Genomic DNA, 16,759 nt, shown 5'->3' on the forward strand with positions numbered 1-16,759 from the left:
GAACCTCGATAAAGAAAAAAAAGAGTGAGACGAGAGGTAAAAATGGACAAGTGTCCGAAGTAGAATTAGGGGTACAAAGATGCCCACTTGAGCGGAAAAAATGGACAAGTGTCCGACAGTAGAATTAGGGGTATCTACCACCCACCTGAAAAAAAAGAGAAAAAAGAAAGAAAAGATAGCCCATGTTTTCCAAAAGCAAAGATCAAAGAAGAGGAGAGATAGCAATATGAGGAGCAATGAGAACTAAGTTTTATTAACACTTATACATTTTCACCATCACTATCATTTACTCCACCACACATGCACATCTTGATTTAATTATATGCTGAGTTCCTTTGGATCCATGGCTCAATTAGACAATATATGTATGAGCTGTTTTTCACTCCTATGAGCTCCACTTAAATATTCCATTAGCTATAGGTAAGTGACATTATGGTAAGGATCCACAAATACCACATATAGAGAGACTTGAGAGAATCATTGCTGGGAACTCTGAGTTTTATTTTGAAAACTTATAAAAAACTCTAGAACAAAGGTGAAGTATAGACAGGAGGGATAGTGCTTGACTTAACTATTTTGTCTTTTGATTACTTAATACTTAAGTGCAGGTTCTAAACTCCATAACACTTCACTCTAATCTGGAAGAATTTTATGTAAAAGCATGTGTGCCTGTCAGGAAAGAAAACATCGAAGCAACTCCTGATCCGTCTGAGTTTAGCTGTTTGCTCAGGGACGAGCAAAGGGTAAGCTTGGGGGAGTTTGTTGACGGTCCTTAAGTACTAAAATTAATAATCAAATAAACATGAAAAAGGATCAATATGAAACAAACATCTAGAATTAGGGTTTTATCTGACAGAATTCCACGAGTTTTGGTGTTTATCTATTTCTGCAGGGGTTTATCAGAAAATATGGAGAGAAGGCCCACATGTCATGTTTACAACGAGATAATTACGTGCCGCGCAATTTTCCTCAATCTAGAAGAATGCAGAAGCCACGGGAACGAACGAGAAGGGATTCGGGCTCGGGGGCAGGGCGCCCGCCCACCCCCCTTGGGCGGCCGCCCAGGGTAGCAGTCCAATCAGGACTCTGCTTCGGGACTACGCTCCACCGACCTAAAGGATCAATCTAAACCATATAATCTATGTCGGTTTGATCCAATGGCTCACGTTCACTTGAGGGGACGATAAAACCAGACCCCCTGGCCCCTGGATGAGAGAGGAGAAATCAATATTAAGAGGTAGCCATCAAAGTTAGGGTTTAGAGCTTCTCTCCCACAGAGAATTAGAATTAGCTACTCCCTAATCCTTCAAGTTTAGAGGTTGATTAGATAGCAATTAGAGAAGTAGAGCACTACGCTCTCGATTCGGATCTTGGGTAATAAAGATTGGTATTATTCATATCTTTCTCTAATTCTTTCTTCTAATTGCATTATGTCTCTAATTATTATGTTCTTAGTTTGCTCTAGTTCTATATTTGATATAGTTCTAATTGATAATGAGTTTATGTATAAGTTTGCAAATCGCTTAGCTCTTGACGCGAGGGAGTTAGGTGATAGATCATATTTGAGCGTGGTGCTTAGATGTTATTTATCTGCAAATGTATCCTATTGGCCGGGTTGTGTGGTAGTTCGCGATAGTGACAGCTTCGTTGATTCTTATATAGTCCACCCTCCGTTGATAGGACAGGCAGAACCGGTATTGTGGAGTAAGTCATGCGATGCTCTGATTTACTTTATGAATGTTCCTTATACATGAATGAAGAGTCTTTTATGCTATATATGATCTTGTAGATAACTAGAGTAGATTATGACTTAGTAGTTAGTAGATAACTTAGAATCCATTCTCTAGGTAATCCAACATCACCTACATATATGAGGAGTAGTCTATTTTCTAATCGCTGTGTTATCTACCCATGAACTTATAATTCATTATCATTATCTTTATGGTTTACCCTCTGCTAAAGTATGTGACTGTGTGACGAGTTTATCATTAGTAATCATGTTCTTGCAAGTTTATCTCTAGTTTATGCCTTGATAGATTTTGCCCCTTTGATTTAATTTCATCTTCTTGAGATCCCTTGAGCAAAATTATAAATAACGATACCTGGAATACTTATCCTGGTGAAATGCTACAATGAGGTGTTTTATCTATGCGCTTGCGGATAGAATAGATTATTTTCTAGAGAGCCTTTACATTTATAAATACCTTTGTACACTCTGGCGCCACGCTAGGGATGACAACCTAGTATCTAAGTGGTGTTAGCTAGTGTCAACACTTATCATGCAAAACCGCGTTTTTAATTGAAAATTTTAAATTTTGATTTGTTTTAAGCAACCTCGGATGGAAAAACTCTCTAAATAAACTTTGTAGATCTCAAAAAGTTATGAAACTTTGTAGTCGATAACAATTTGTTTTGAAATCATCTTGTCATGCAAAAACTACATTTGAATTTCTTAAATTTGAAAATTCTTTGTCGAGTGTTTTTCTTTGACACTCGGAAAAGACCTTTTTTGCCGAGTGTCAAAAATAAAACACTCGGCAAAGAAAATTTCAAATCGAATTTTGAAGGCCTTAACGAATTCAAATCAAAAAGTTTTTAACTACAAAGTTGTATAAATTCTCAAGATCTACAACATTTACTTTGATCATTTCTTTATTTGACAAAACCAAAACAAATTTATTTATAAATTTTACATCTCTCTCTTATAGTTTATGAAACTACAAGACAGATATATAAGATTTTAGAAAAATATTAGAATCACCATGTCGGATGAACATATGACAAAATAACCTAAATAAACTATGTAGATCTTGAGAAGTTATGAAATTTTGTATTTGGCAACTTTTTTATTTGAGTTCATCTTGTCATGGAAAACCACGTTTTTAATTGAAAATTTTAAATTTTGATTTTTTTTAAACAACCTCGGATGGAATACTCTCTAAATAAACTTTGTAGATCTGAAAAAGTTATGAAACTTTATAGTTGATAACTATTTGTTTCGAAATCATCTTGTCATGCAAAAACTATATTTGAATTTCTTAAATTTTAAAATTCTTTGCCGAGTGTTTTTCTTTGACACTCGGCAAAGACCTTCTTTGCCGAGTGTCAAAAATAAAACACTCGGCAAGGAAAATTTCAAATCAAATTTTGAAGGCCTAGACGAATTCAAATTAAAAAGTTTTTAACTACAAAGTTGTATAACTTCTCAAGATCTACAACATTTATTTTGATCATTTCTTTATTTGACAAAGCCAAAATAAATTTATTTACAAATTTTACATCTCTCTCTTATAGTTTATGAAACTACAAGAGAGATATATAAGATTTTAGAAAAATATTAGAATCACCATGTCGGATGAACATATGACAAAATAACCTAAATAAACTCTGTAGATCTTGAGAAGTTATGAAATTTTGTATTTGGCAACTTTTTTATTTGAGTTCATCTTGTCATGCAAAACCGCGTTTTTAATTGAAAATTTTAAATTTTGATTTGTTTTAAACAACCTCGGATGGAAAAACTCTCTAAATAAACTTTGTAGATCTCAAAAAGTTATGAAACTTTGTAGTTGATAATTTTTTGTTTTGAAATCATCTTGCCATACAAAAACTAAATTTGAATTTCTTAAATTTGAAAATGCTTTGCCTAGTGTTTTTCTTTGACACTCGGCAAAGACCTTCTTGGCCCACTGTTAAAAATAAAACACTCGGCAAAGAAAATTTCAAATCGAATTTTGAAGGCCTAAACAAATTCAAATCAAAAAGTTTTTAACTACAAAGTTGTATAACTTCTCAAGATCTACAACATTTATTTTGATCATTTCTTTATCTGACAAAGCCAACATAAATTTATTTACAAATTTTACATCTCTCTTATAGTTTATGAAACTACAAGAGAGATATATACGATTTTAGAGAAATATTAAAATCACCATGTCGGATGAACATATGACAAAATAACCTAAATAAACTCTGTAGATCTTGAGAAGTTATGAAATTTTGTATTTGGCAACCTTTTTATTTGAGTTCATCTTGTCATGCAAAACTACGTTTTAATTGAAAATTTTAAATTTTGATTTTTTTAAACAACCTCGGATGAAAAAACTCTCTAAATAAACTTTGTAGATCACAAAAAATTATGAAACTTTGTAGTTGATAACTTTTTGTTTTGAAATCATCTTATCATGCACAAACTATATTTGAATTTCTTAAATTTGAAAATTCTTTGCCGAGTGTTTTTCGTCGACACTCGGCAAAGACCTTCTTTGCCGAGTGTCAAACATAAAACACTCGGCAAAGGAAATTTCAAATCGAATTTTGAAGGCCTTAACGAATTCAAATCAAAAAGTTTTTAACTACAAAGTTGTATAAATTCTCATGATCTACAACATTTATTTTGATCATTTTTTTATTTGACAAAGCCAAAACAAATTTATTTACAAATTTTACATCTCTCTCTTATAGTTTATGAAACTACAAGAGAGATATATAAGATTTTAGAAAAATATTAGAATGTAACACCCTAAAAATTCTCTTGTTTTAAATAGTTGAATTTAATTTATTGAGTCAATTTTGTGAGCATCAAAATATAGGAAAAGTAAATAAATTTTGGGAAATTAAAATTAAGTTTAAGTTTAGAATAATATTTTTGTTGCATGCATGCTGGTGCATTTTATTGTGATGTTTGTTAAGAAAACAAAATGTCTTTTGCTCAAGAATTTTTTTGAAGAAAAAGAAATGCTATTGGAAAATGTGTTTGAAAAAGAAAATTGAAATTCTTTTCCTCCCCCTCCTCTTCTTCTTTCGGCCTTTTGGCCCAGTCCCCCCCCCCCCCGCGCCCTCTCCCCCTTTCTCCTTCCTGGGCCGGGCCCAGCCGACCTCCTTTCCCTTCCCCTCTCTCGCACCGCCCGCCCCTGCTCCCTCCCTCTCCCCCTACTGGAACCGCAACCTGAGCCGGCCCCCGCTCCCCCACGACCCTCCTCTCTCCCCCGCGCCTCGCGTTAAAGTGGGCAGAGCCGCGCCAAACTGTCCTCCCCCTCCCATTCCTTTCCCCTCGCTCCTTCTCCACTCGCGTGGGCTCTGAGAAGCATCGCCAAAGCGCCGCCGGCGACCTCCACGTGAAATCCATCGAATCGAGCCTTTCTCGCCCGCTTCTTCGCGCTGGTGAGCTCCCCTCTTCCTCCGCTTCGTCCTCGTCTAATTTCCTCACGAAACGAAGCGCTCATCCGTGCTAGCCGTGTGCTCCGGCCATGGAGCGTGCCACTCGGGCGCCCCCCGGCCGCGCTAGGGCCTTAGTTGGACTCGCCTTCACTTCCTCTTTCGCCCGGTGCATTCGGAATTGGAAACCGAGCCCTGTAGCGCTCGGGAGACCTACTCCGGCGAGCTCCTCGCCGCCGGCAATGGAGCTCCGCCGCGTCCTCTCCCTGCTCCGGCAGCCGCGCTCTCCCCCCTCTCTCTCATTTTTTTTCTTCTCATCTCAGCCGTTGAAATCCAATCCAACGATCCAGAGCGCCCGATACCCCTTCGGGTTCCTTTTTGTTAAAGAAACCACCTAGAACTTAGTATTTGTACCCGCAGTCCTTAGCGTATTCGTTAGAATTGCACCTTGCTGATTAGGAAGCGTAAACTCCATCGGTTTAGGTCAAAACGCGCTTTCAGAAATTTACAGATTTGCCCCTGCATTGTTTTGGCCATAAAATATTCGTTTTAGCTCCGATTTGACCCGTTCAAATTGCGTTAGATTCATAATTAAATTCTCTACATGTTAGTACCACTGTTACTGTAGTTTGAAACTTTTTATTTTTAGGCTTAGGTTTAATTAATTAAATTGCTATAGAAAATCGCTGTAAATTCGTAACTTTGTCGTTTAAGCTCCGATTTTCGTGATCTTCGTATTCATGTGATCGTAGCAAAACGTACGTTCTGTTTTTAGATATTTTATTTTGTTTTTTTATCTGTTGGTGTACTGTTCTAATTAAAGGATTGTTTGCTTGTATGTTTGGAACTTGGATGTGTGTTGTTGTGTGGTGTCGATTGAGCGCAGACGGTGACGTGACCGTGTGTGATCCGTTTACTCCGAGGGGCAGCAGGACCAGTAGGAGCAATTGGATCAAGCCAAGTATAGCATTTGGGTTTTAATTCTATGACCATGATCTTATGACTAGATTAATATAAAGCAACAAATGATAATAATGACTTTTTAGCAACTTGAGGATTTATTCGTAAGTGATTACCGGGATGAAAGTGCAACCAAGAGGGCTATGATGGCTCTGGCTTTAGTCAAGTATGAGTAATTTTTTTAGCTGGTTAGTGGTTACCCGTGTGGCGCAAATGGGGGATAGCAGACCGTGGATTCCCTGCGGGGTAGAATCACACGGACTGACTACCAAAACCAAGCGGCGCTAACTTGTTAGACGAACCATTGAAAGACTTCATAGTGAACCTTGCCGGCCTCCCTTGGAAGGGGGTTAAGAGGTTAGCTACCTTGGGCGAAAGGGTAAATCATGTCTCATGGGTAAAGATGTACGACTTCTGTAGAGTGTTTAATAAACTGGTATACTAGCCGTGCTCACGGTCACGAGCGGCCTTGGGGATTCTTACATTAAGGGTGATGAATCTTGTTGTGTTAAGAAACTCATTGTTTATTGTTTAATGCTCTATATTATTTATGTCACATTGATCATGAAACCCCTATACCCTTACGGCTAGACTTGGGCCAGGAGGCTTGGCCCATTACGAGACGAGTTCAAGGCTTGATCCGACAACCTGGAGTTTCGCGCAAGGAAACAAGATGTGGAGATCAAGCAGGATTCTAGTCGGTTAGAATAGGAATTGATATCGAATTATCCATGGCAATTGTAACCGACTAGGATTAGTTTCCAGATCTGTAACCCTGCCCTCCAGACTATATAAGGAGGGGCAAGGGACCCCCCTACGGCACATCATATTCTCTCAACACAAATCAATACAACCAGACGCAGGACGTAGGTATTACGCCAACTCGGCGGCCGAACCTGGATAAAAAGCTTGTCCGTGTCTTGCGTCACCATCAAGTTCGTAGTTTGCGCACCGTCTACCGATAAACTACTACCGTGGGTATACCCCAAGGTAGACTGCCGACTAGCTTTCGTCGACAGTGGCGCGCCAGGTAGGGGGTGTGCGTGCAACTTTTCCGGCGAACAAGATGGTCACGATCCCAGCTTCCGCGACCGTGCCCGAAGGCCTCACGTTCACCGTCGGCCAGATCACGTGGACGACGTGCAACGGCGGTTTTGCGACCACGGTTCCGAAAGAGATCCAGATCCAATCTGAGATCACGCCGTCTCCGACCACACGCGTGACGGCACCAAGCTCCCGACCACCGTTCCCGCTCTACAGGGGAAAGGAGATCGACTGCTCGGGCCTCCTCCAAGCGCTCGATCGCGCTGACTCCAAGCTACTCGAAGTCTCCCAACTAATAGATGGAGTTCTGCGCCGGCCCGACCAAGCTGCTCGAGCGGATTTTTCGAAATTCCGCCGGCCAACTCGTGTCGCCACACACGAACGGCTGGGAACGTCCCTGACGATAACCTCGACCCCCTCAGGACGATCCGCCGAGCTCAAAAAGGAAGACTATCCTTGCGGCCTGAGCAACTCGGCCTCTGTTTACTCACAGCATGTCCAATCCGTTTTTAGCAAAGCGGGCTGGTCGCCGACAAGGAACAATCGTCACCATGTCAACATGGTGACCATCCGAGAGCTACGGGACGGCCAGGTTTCTAGCACCAACTCAAGCACCGGCTCCGTCCCCACCGAGGTTGTGAATACCGAAGACGAGGGCTACGACCTGGATTTTCCTTCACACCCTCCGGGTTTCGACCGATTCCCGATATTCCCCCCCGGCGAGGGGATATCGTATTCAATGTCAGCGCCGACGAACCGGCTGTTGACGGAGAAACAGACGACCAGAGGCAACTCCGCGAACAGCGTAACGCCGATCGCGCCCGACGGCGTGCGGACGAGCAACAACAGACGCCACCAGGCAACCTCAACGATGCCTTTGATATGGTCGGAGACCAGCCAGTCTACAAAACGCCAAGCGCCAACGTGGCTGTCGCCATGGCCAACCTGGATCGGCTTCCTGACACCCCCGAATGCCAGGGAGTCCGGACCAGTATCCGAGCACACCTGATCGCCGCGATGGGGCAGACAGCCACTCTGCTCAAGAGAGTACAGGACGTCTCTTATACGGAAGCCGCCTCCGACCAGACTCATCGTAGCCGGGCCTCACCCAGTAGGCGTCGCCGCAGCCGCTCCCCCGACAACCGTCGAGGGGACTCACGGCGCGACGATGGTGGTCGGGACGCCGATGGCCGCCGCCAGCAGAACCGCGTACGCGGCCAAGAAGAAGAAGATCAACACAGGGATCTCCGCCACAACATCCCTCCCAAAGATGCCCGGGACCGCATCAACAGGCGCGCCGCAGAGAGAGCAGTCCACGAAAACCTGCGCCGCATCGAGTACGATGCGACCCATGGTCCTCCGGGCCTAAGGCAGTTCTCCTCACACCTCCGCCAGGTCGTGTGGCCCCGCAATTTCAAGCTCGAAAAACTTAAAAAATACGACGGCAAGGAAAATCCAGAGAACTGGATCACCCTCTACGAAATCGCCGTCCGATCAGCGGCAGGAGATGAGCACGTCATGGCTAACTACTTCCCCGTAGTCCTCGACCAGGCCGGTCATCAGTGGCTTCTCGGCTTACCCGAGGACTCCTTCGACTCTTGGGAAGAGCTACGACAGGCCTTCATCGACAACTTCATCGCCACATGTGAGCAGCCCGGAAACAAATATGACCTTGAAAGGATAAGAGACAGGAAGAATGAACCCCTGCGCGATTATATCCGACGATTCTCGGATATGCGCCTCAAAATCCCGAAGATTTCTCATGACGAGGCCATATCAGCCTTTATCAAGGGCTTGCGTTTCCATGAAGCGCTGAGGAACAAGTTGTTGCGTAAGTGCCCATCAACGGTAGCAGAGCTCCTCGCCACGGCTAAAAATTATGCCGACGCTGATGACGCAGAAAAACTAATCCGAGACGATGCGAGAGGCACCGACCAGCCCTCCCGGCGAGATGACGGTCGTGGTCGCTACGACAACAGAAATCACCGCCGCTCCGACAACCGTGATCACCGAGAGGGTTGGGATCGGCGGCGCAATAGCCGCGACGACTTCAGAGGAAAGCGCCCTCGTGAATACGACCACGAAGTAAACACGGTTAAACGTCCCAATGGACGACGGGACTACCAAGAAGACTACAACAAAACGTTGAAGGGACCATGCCAGCTACACCCAAAGTCTAACCATACCATGGAAGAGTGCCGCGTCCTCAAAAGTATCTATACACGGCGGGCCGCCCAAGAAGACACCGCCAAGAAAACTAACAAACGCGACGGGCACGACCACGAAGATGAGGATGAGGACCAAGACAGGGACCCCCGACACCAATACGTCAGCCCCACCGACGTGGTCCACTCCATTTTCGGGGGCAAGGTCTCCACTGAGTCCAAGCGAGAAAGAAAGCTGTTAAAGAGAGCCTGCCTCAACATAGACAGCACGGACGGGCTGATCGCAGATCCGAAATTTCCCGCCTGGTCCCACAGGGAGATCGCGTTCAGCAGGAAGGACCAGTGGGCCGCTATCCCAGAGCCGGGTCGTTTCCCACTAATTCTTGATCCCTGCATCAATAGCATCAGATTCGAGCGCGTGCTCGTGGACGGGGGAAGCTCCATCGACATCCTCTTCCGCAACAGCCTGCCCGCCCTCAAGATATCACCGGCGCAACTAAAACCTTACGACGCCCAATTCTGGGGGGTTTTGCCAGGTCAAAGTTCGGTGCCCCTCGGACAGATAACATTGCCTGTCCAATTCGGCACACCCGATCACTTCCGGACGGAGTTCATCAACTTCGTAGTCGCGGACTTCGACGGGACCTACCACGCCATACTGGGCCGCCCATCGCTGACAAAGTTCATGGCAGTCCCGCACTACTCATACCTAGTGCTTAAGATGCCCACGGAGAAGGGTGTCCTAACCGTCAGAGGCAACGTCTACACGGCGTACACCTGCGAAGAAGAAAGCTTCAAGATCACCGAGGCAATTGACCTCTCAATCCGCATGGCGGAAACAGCAAGCCAAGCCGCACAGCTGCCTCCCGACCAGCTCCGATTACCTGAGCAGGAGACATCCAGAAAGAATTCGAAATCCAAGGAGTACAAAGAAGTGCAGCTGGTCGAAGGCAACCCCGAGAAGACAGCCCTCATCGGGGCTAACCTGGATCCAAAATAGGAAGACGCGCTCGTCAGGTTTCTAAGGGACAACGTGAGCGTTTTCGCATGGAAACCCGCAGACATGCCCGGTGTCCCACGAAACCTGATCGAGCACTCCTTAAACGTCTCGAAGACCGCAAGACCAATCAAGCAAAAACTGCGACGGTTCGCTCGTGACAAAAAGGAGGCCATTAGGACAGAAATAACACGGCTTCTAGCAGCCGGATTCATAAAAGAGGTGTATCATCCCGATTGGCTCGCCAATCCGGTTCTTGTACGCAAAAAGAATAATGAATGGAGAATGTGCGTTGATTACACCGATCTCAACAAACACTGTCCTAAAGATCCTTTTGGTCTTCCTCGCATCGACGAGGTGGTCGACTCAACGGCCGGATGCGAACTCCTCTCCTTTCTAGATTGCTACTCTGGTTATCACCAGATCTCGTTAAAGGAAGAAGATCAGATCAAAACATCCTTCATCACGCCCTTCGGCGCATACTGTTACACTACCATGTCTTTCGGACTTAAAAACGCCGGGGCCACTTATCAAAGGGCCATCCAGCAATGCCTCCACGACGAGATTCGCGATGACCTCGTCGAGGCCTATGTGGACGACGTGGTCGTAAAAACAAGGGACGCGAGCACCCTAATCGACAACTTAGACCGAACCTTCAAAGCACTCAATAGGTACAAGTGGAAGCTCAACCCCAAGAAATGCATTTTCGGCGTCCCTTCCGGTCTACTGCTCGGCAACGTCGTCAGTTGCGACGGCATACGACCAAACCCTTCAAAAGTCAAAGCCGTGCTCGACATGCGACCACCGAAGAACGTCAAGGATATTCAGAGGCTAACCGGATGCATGGCCGCCCTCAGTCGTTTCATCTCAAGGCTGGGAGAAAAAGGCCTCCCTTTCTTCAAACTATTGAAAGCGTCAGAAAAATTCTCCTGGACAGAAGAAGCCGACGCTGCGTTCACTCAGCTTAAGACCTTCCTCACTTCACCGCCTGTCCTCACAGCGCCTCGGCCCAATGAAGACCTGCTCCTTTACATTGCTGCAACCGACAGGGTTGTTTCCACGGCAATAGTGGTCGAGCGAGATGAACCAGGTCACGTTTTCAAGGTCCAGAGACCCGTTTACTTCATAAGTGAAGTTTTAAACGAATCCAAGGCCAGGTACCCACAAATACAGAAGCTTATATACGCCATCCTGATAACGTCAAGAAAGCTGAAGCACTACTTCGACGGCCATCGAGTCCTGGTGACAACCAGCTTTCCTCTCGGGGACATCCTGCGCAATAAAGACGCCAATGGCAGAATCGTGAAATGGGCAATGGAATTATGTCCATTTTCCCTAGAGTTCCAGAGTCGCACCACTGTCAAGTCTCAAGCCCTGGTCGATTTCATTGCCGAATGGACGGATCTCAACGAACCTTCCGTTCCAGATGTCTCAGACCACTGGTCAATGTTCTTTGACGGGTCCTTGAACATCAACGGTGCAGGCGCTGGGATATTGTTCGTATCACCAAACAAGGACAAACTCCGCTACGTCCTTCGAATCCTTTTTCCGGCGTCAAACAATGTCGCCGAATACGAAGCTTGTTTACATGGCGTACGACTAGCCGTCGAACTGGGGATCAAGCGCCTCTATGTCTACGGCGACTCCGCTTTGGTCATCAATCAGCTCAACAAGGAGTGGGACGCAACCCACGAGAAGATGGATCTCTATTGCAAAGAAATTCGCAAATGGGAAACTAACTTCTATGGCATAGAGTACATCCACGTGGTCCGGGATAAGAACCAAGCAGCAGATGCGTTGTCAAAGTTAGGCTCGTCTCGGGCCCAAATCCCGCGGGGTATTTTCGTCCAGGACATCCATGAGCCGAGCGTAAGCTCCCCCCTGGTCGACAAACAACCCACCGAGGCAATGCTCATAGATGACGCCACTCCGACAACCGGTGGGCGTGACTGGCGTATCCCGTTCATCAAATACATCTCAGACGGGACAGGTTTTCAGGACAAAACAGAGAACGAGCGTCTCATCCGACGATCAAAGAACTACATCCTGGTCGACGGAAAACTCATGCGGAAAAACGCAAGCTCCGAGGTACTGCTCAAGTGCATACCCCAAGACGATGGCATCAAGCTCTTGGAGGACATACACGCCGGATCCTGCGGCAACCACGCCGCATCTAGAACGCTGGTCGGAAAGGCTTTCCGAGCAGGTTTTTATTGGCCAACCGCGGTCAGCGACGCAGAAAAACTGGTTCGGCATTGCGAAGGATGTCAGTTTTTCGCTAAGAGGACCCACGTACCTGCCCATGAAATTCAAACCATCCCGTCATCTTGGCCCTTTGCTTGCTGGGGGCTTGACATGATCGGACCATTTAAACCAGCCCCGGGCAACTTCAAGTTTGTTTTCGTGCTAATCGACAAGTTCTCCAAGTGGATTGAATACATGCCCCTGGTCAAGGCAACCTCCGAGAAGGCTGTGGAGTTCCTCAATCAAATCATACACAGATTCGGCATCCCGAACAGCATAATCACCGACCTGGGCACTCAGTTTACTGGCACCACTTTTTGGGATTTCTGCGATGACAGAGGCATAGTCATAAAATATGTGTCAGTGGCACATCCACGTGCCAACGGTCAAGTTGAACGTGCTAACGGAATGATCGTCGACGCCCTAAAGAAAAGATTGTACACCGAGAACGACAGAGCACCCGGTCGTTGGATGAAGGAATTGCCGGCAGTGGTCTGGGGCCTCCGAACTCAGACCAGTCGAAACACAGGGGTGTCTCCCTATTTCATGGTGTACGGCGCAGAGGCGGTCTTGCCGTCCGACATACACTTCGGATCTCCTAGAATCGAGCACTTCGACCAGGCGACCGCCGACAACGCCAGAGAACTAGAAATCAATTGCATGGAGGAAAAGCGTTTAGTTTCATGTCTCCGAACAGCAAAATATCTCGCGGCAGTCAGGCGATACTACAACAGGAACGTCAAGGACCGTTCCTTCGTGGTCGGCGATCTGGTGCTTCGATGGAAAACAAGCCAGGAGGGAATGCACAAGTTATCTACTCCCTGGGAAGGACCCTTCGTGGTGACCGAGGTCACACGACCTACGTCCTACAGATTGGCATACCCAGACGGAACACGAGTGCCTAACTCTTGGCACATCGACAAACTGCGACGTTTCTATCCATAAAGTTTCAACGACTTTCTTTTGTAAGTACCTTATAATTTCTGATAATAAAATTCTCTATTTTTCGCCTATACCTTGTCATACACAGCACTCGGCAAAACTTCTGCAATGGATGCTCTCGGCGACAACCAAGACAAATACGGTGACACGTCACTCAGATATTTTTACAGCGCTCAAAACAACAGTCATGACAAAAAGAAAACTTTATTACAAACTTTACATACAAAGTTTACAATAAATACCCTGACGGGCAGATACTAGTCTATTCCTACAGACTACTTTATTGGCCTAGCTGCTCGGGCTGATCACCCGCCTGGCCCTGCTGCCCGGACGAAGGGGTTGGGGCCACCGGCGCCTGGCTGGTCGAGACCGCAGGCGTCGACCGCCCATCTCCAGCAACGGACGCGCCCGACAACTCCCTGGCCGACCTATCTGTGCTCGGCTGGTCTGGAGGAGTGGCCGTTCCGCACAGGTTGATGTCGCCGATCACTGTCGACGACAAGTCCAGCAGACTACCCCGAAGTTCGTCCGCTTCCTGTGGGCCGACTTCCTTCGGGTACCCCTTCTCCAGCCTGCTCAAGTCGACCAGGGGGTAGTGGGCGTGTACCATGCTGAGGACGTGCGCGCCGGCAAACTCTCCGGCGTCCTTCACAAACTGCTGGAGCCAATCCCACGCCCGTTGCGCCTTCTCGACGGGGGTCAACTGCGGCGCGCGGGGCTGGCTCTCCGGGAGCTCGGGACTGATCAGGTCCAGGACCGGGGACACTCCTTTCCAGATCCTGCAACAGTTGACCTTCCAGGAGTCCCGGTCCTTGACCAGCTCATCCAGGTGCTTTTTGGTGTTCACCTTGAGCACTGCAAACAAAACGAAACGTTACTTCCGGCATACCAGACAAGCAAAGGGGCAGGCAGCAACCAACAAGGCGGCACCCATTACCAGCTAACTCCCGGTCTTTTCGACCCAATTCCTCTTCCGCTCGCCGCCCGGACTCCTGTGCACTGGCGAGCTGTTGGCCGAGCTGCTCCTTCTCTTGTTGAAGGCTCGCCACCTCCTCCTCCAAGTCTGCGTGAATCCTAAACTGGTCAGCAAAACAAACTACACAAGTACGCGAAACTGCTCGGAGCGTGTGACTAACCTTCCTGCAGCCGGTACTGGTCGGCCAGGCGACGAGCGAGGTCGAGACGACGCTCCTTTTCAGCGCTCATCTCGACCACCTTCTCCCCGACCTCCGCCCGCAACTGGTCTACCTCCGCGGCAAGGGCCTTGTTCTCAGCCATGACGATTTCTATCTGGTCAAAGCACCGTTTCCGGTACTTCGCCGTTTTCATTACGTCCTACAAAGCAAGCATATAACGATCAAGCAAGACAAGGCAAAAGAATGCGCATCAGTACAAAAAGCCGCTTACCTTGACTTCGTCGACAAGGCGCTTGGCCGCGCGCTCCACCCTGGCGGCCTCTTCGGTCTCAGCGACCTCCTCATGACCGATAAAGTGATCCCCGCGTTGGCGCCACACATACACGTGTTGGCGGCCATCACGGGGACGACCCTCGATCTCCTCCACCTCGTCGTCGGAGGCCGCCCGGGTTTCGTCCTCCTGTGCTGCGTCACCCCCGGTGGTGGTCCCAGGCATTACTGGCCCTTGGACCAGACCTGGGGAGCCCGCAGCCGAAGAGGCTCCTGCTCGGGGCAGCGGGGGGACTTCACCCCCCCCGGCAGGAGGAGCGGTCGGAGATCTCCCCTTCTCCGAGGAGTCAGTTGGGGGAGCCTCTCCAGCCCTGGTCGGGCTGCTTGTTGTCGGCGCCGCGCTCGGGGGCCCCTCGGTGCTCCCAGGCGCGACTGCAGCTGTTGGCTGTTCTGTGGTCTGGGGGGCTGCATCCCCAGAACCGCGGGCAGGCTCGTCCGTTACCTGGCCGGCAGTTTGGCCAGGGTCGACATCCGACGCCGCACTGCAGGAACAAAAGTTTAAAAAAAAAAAAGAGAGGAGTCCAAAATACGTAAGTCGAACACTTACAGGTCTGACCGGCGATGGGTCGCGGTGAACCTCCTCCTCGCCCAGCCGGTCGGCACCTGTGCCCCCACCTCGGCAACTTGCGGGGCAGCGACGCCGCTGGCCACTCGATCAGTGGCGACCGGCGTAGTGTCTGGGCGGCTCCGAGGCCGTCGGACCAACGACGGCGCAGCCTCCTCGTCGTCGTCATCGTCGTCGACGATCCGCACGAGCCGACGACGTTTCGAAGCTTGGCTGCTCTCCGCCGGTAGGTCTGCTGGCAGCTCCGATGTCGGCAAGGGATCCGCCGGCAATGGCCTTTTCCCCGTTACCCTCTCCTCGGAGGTCGGGACGGGGCGGGCTCGGTCTTCCTCACTGCTGGTGTAATGAGTACACCGAGCAGCGTCCTCCTCTGGCGGGACCTCTCCCGCAGGATTTTCCATCCCCGGCGCCAGTGATACATACACCACGTACCGGTCGACATCACCGGCCTGCAAAAGCAACAGAGATGAGTCAACTACAGACGATATACGAATGATCAAACAGAGTCTGCCGCATACCTTTGGTGTTGGTCGTCCTAACTTGAAGGCTTGCACCCGACCACTGCCCCAGGTGAAGCCCCCATCCGCGAAGTTAAACAGCTCGTTCAACAGCTGTTGTACCTCCGCTTTCTCCAAGATCTCCGACCGCATCCTGGTCGGGTCTGCGCTTCCGGCATACTCGTACGCCGAGTGCACCCTCTTCTGGCAGGGCATCACCCGGCGGCAAATGAAGTTGCCGACCACGCCAAGCCCATCCAGGCGCGACCAGTCGATCAGCTTCATCAGATCCGCCACTTGACCGTCGAACTCTGGGCGGTCGGTCCAGCTCGTCCTCTTCTCGGGAATGTATCCCACGTCGCAGAACGTGGAGCTGCCCGGTTCCTCCCTGACATAGAACCACTTCCTGTACCATTCGGTCAAGGAAGTGTTCCATGGGCAGTGCAGATAGCGATTCTTCATCCCATCGCGAAGGTTGAGGTATACTCCACCTGCAACCTTGGAGCCTCCAACTGCTCCCTTCTTCCTCAAGCAGAAAAGGTATCGGAAAAGATCGAAGTGTGGCTCTATGCCAACATAGGCCTCGCACAGGTGGATGAAGGTGGAAATAAGGAGAATTGAGTTCGGGTGCAGATTGCAAATCCCGATCTCATAGTACAAAAGAAGACCTTGAAGAAAAGGATGGACAGGAACACCAAAGCCTCTCTTAACGAAATCCTCAA

Source organism: Sorghum bicolor, chromosome 6 (assembly GCF_000003195.3).
Source record: "Sorghum bicolor cultivar BTx623 chromosome 6, Sorghum_bicolor_NCBIv3, whole genome shotgun sequence".
In the NCBI taxonomy this organism is placed as follows: domain Eukaryota; kingdom Viridiplantae; phylum Streptophyta; class Magnoliopsida; order Poales; family Poaceae; genus Sorghum; species Sorghum bicolor.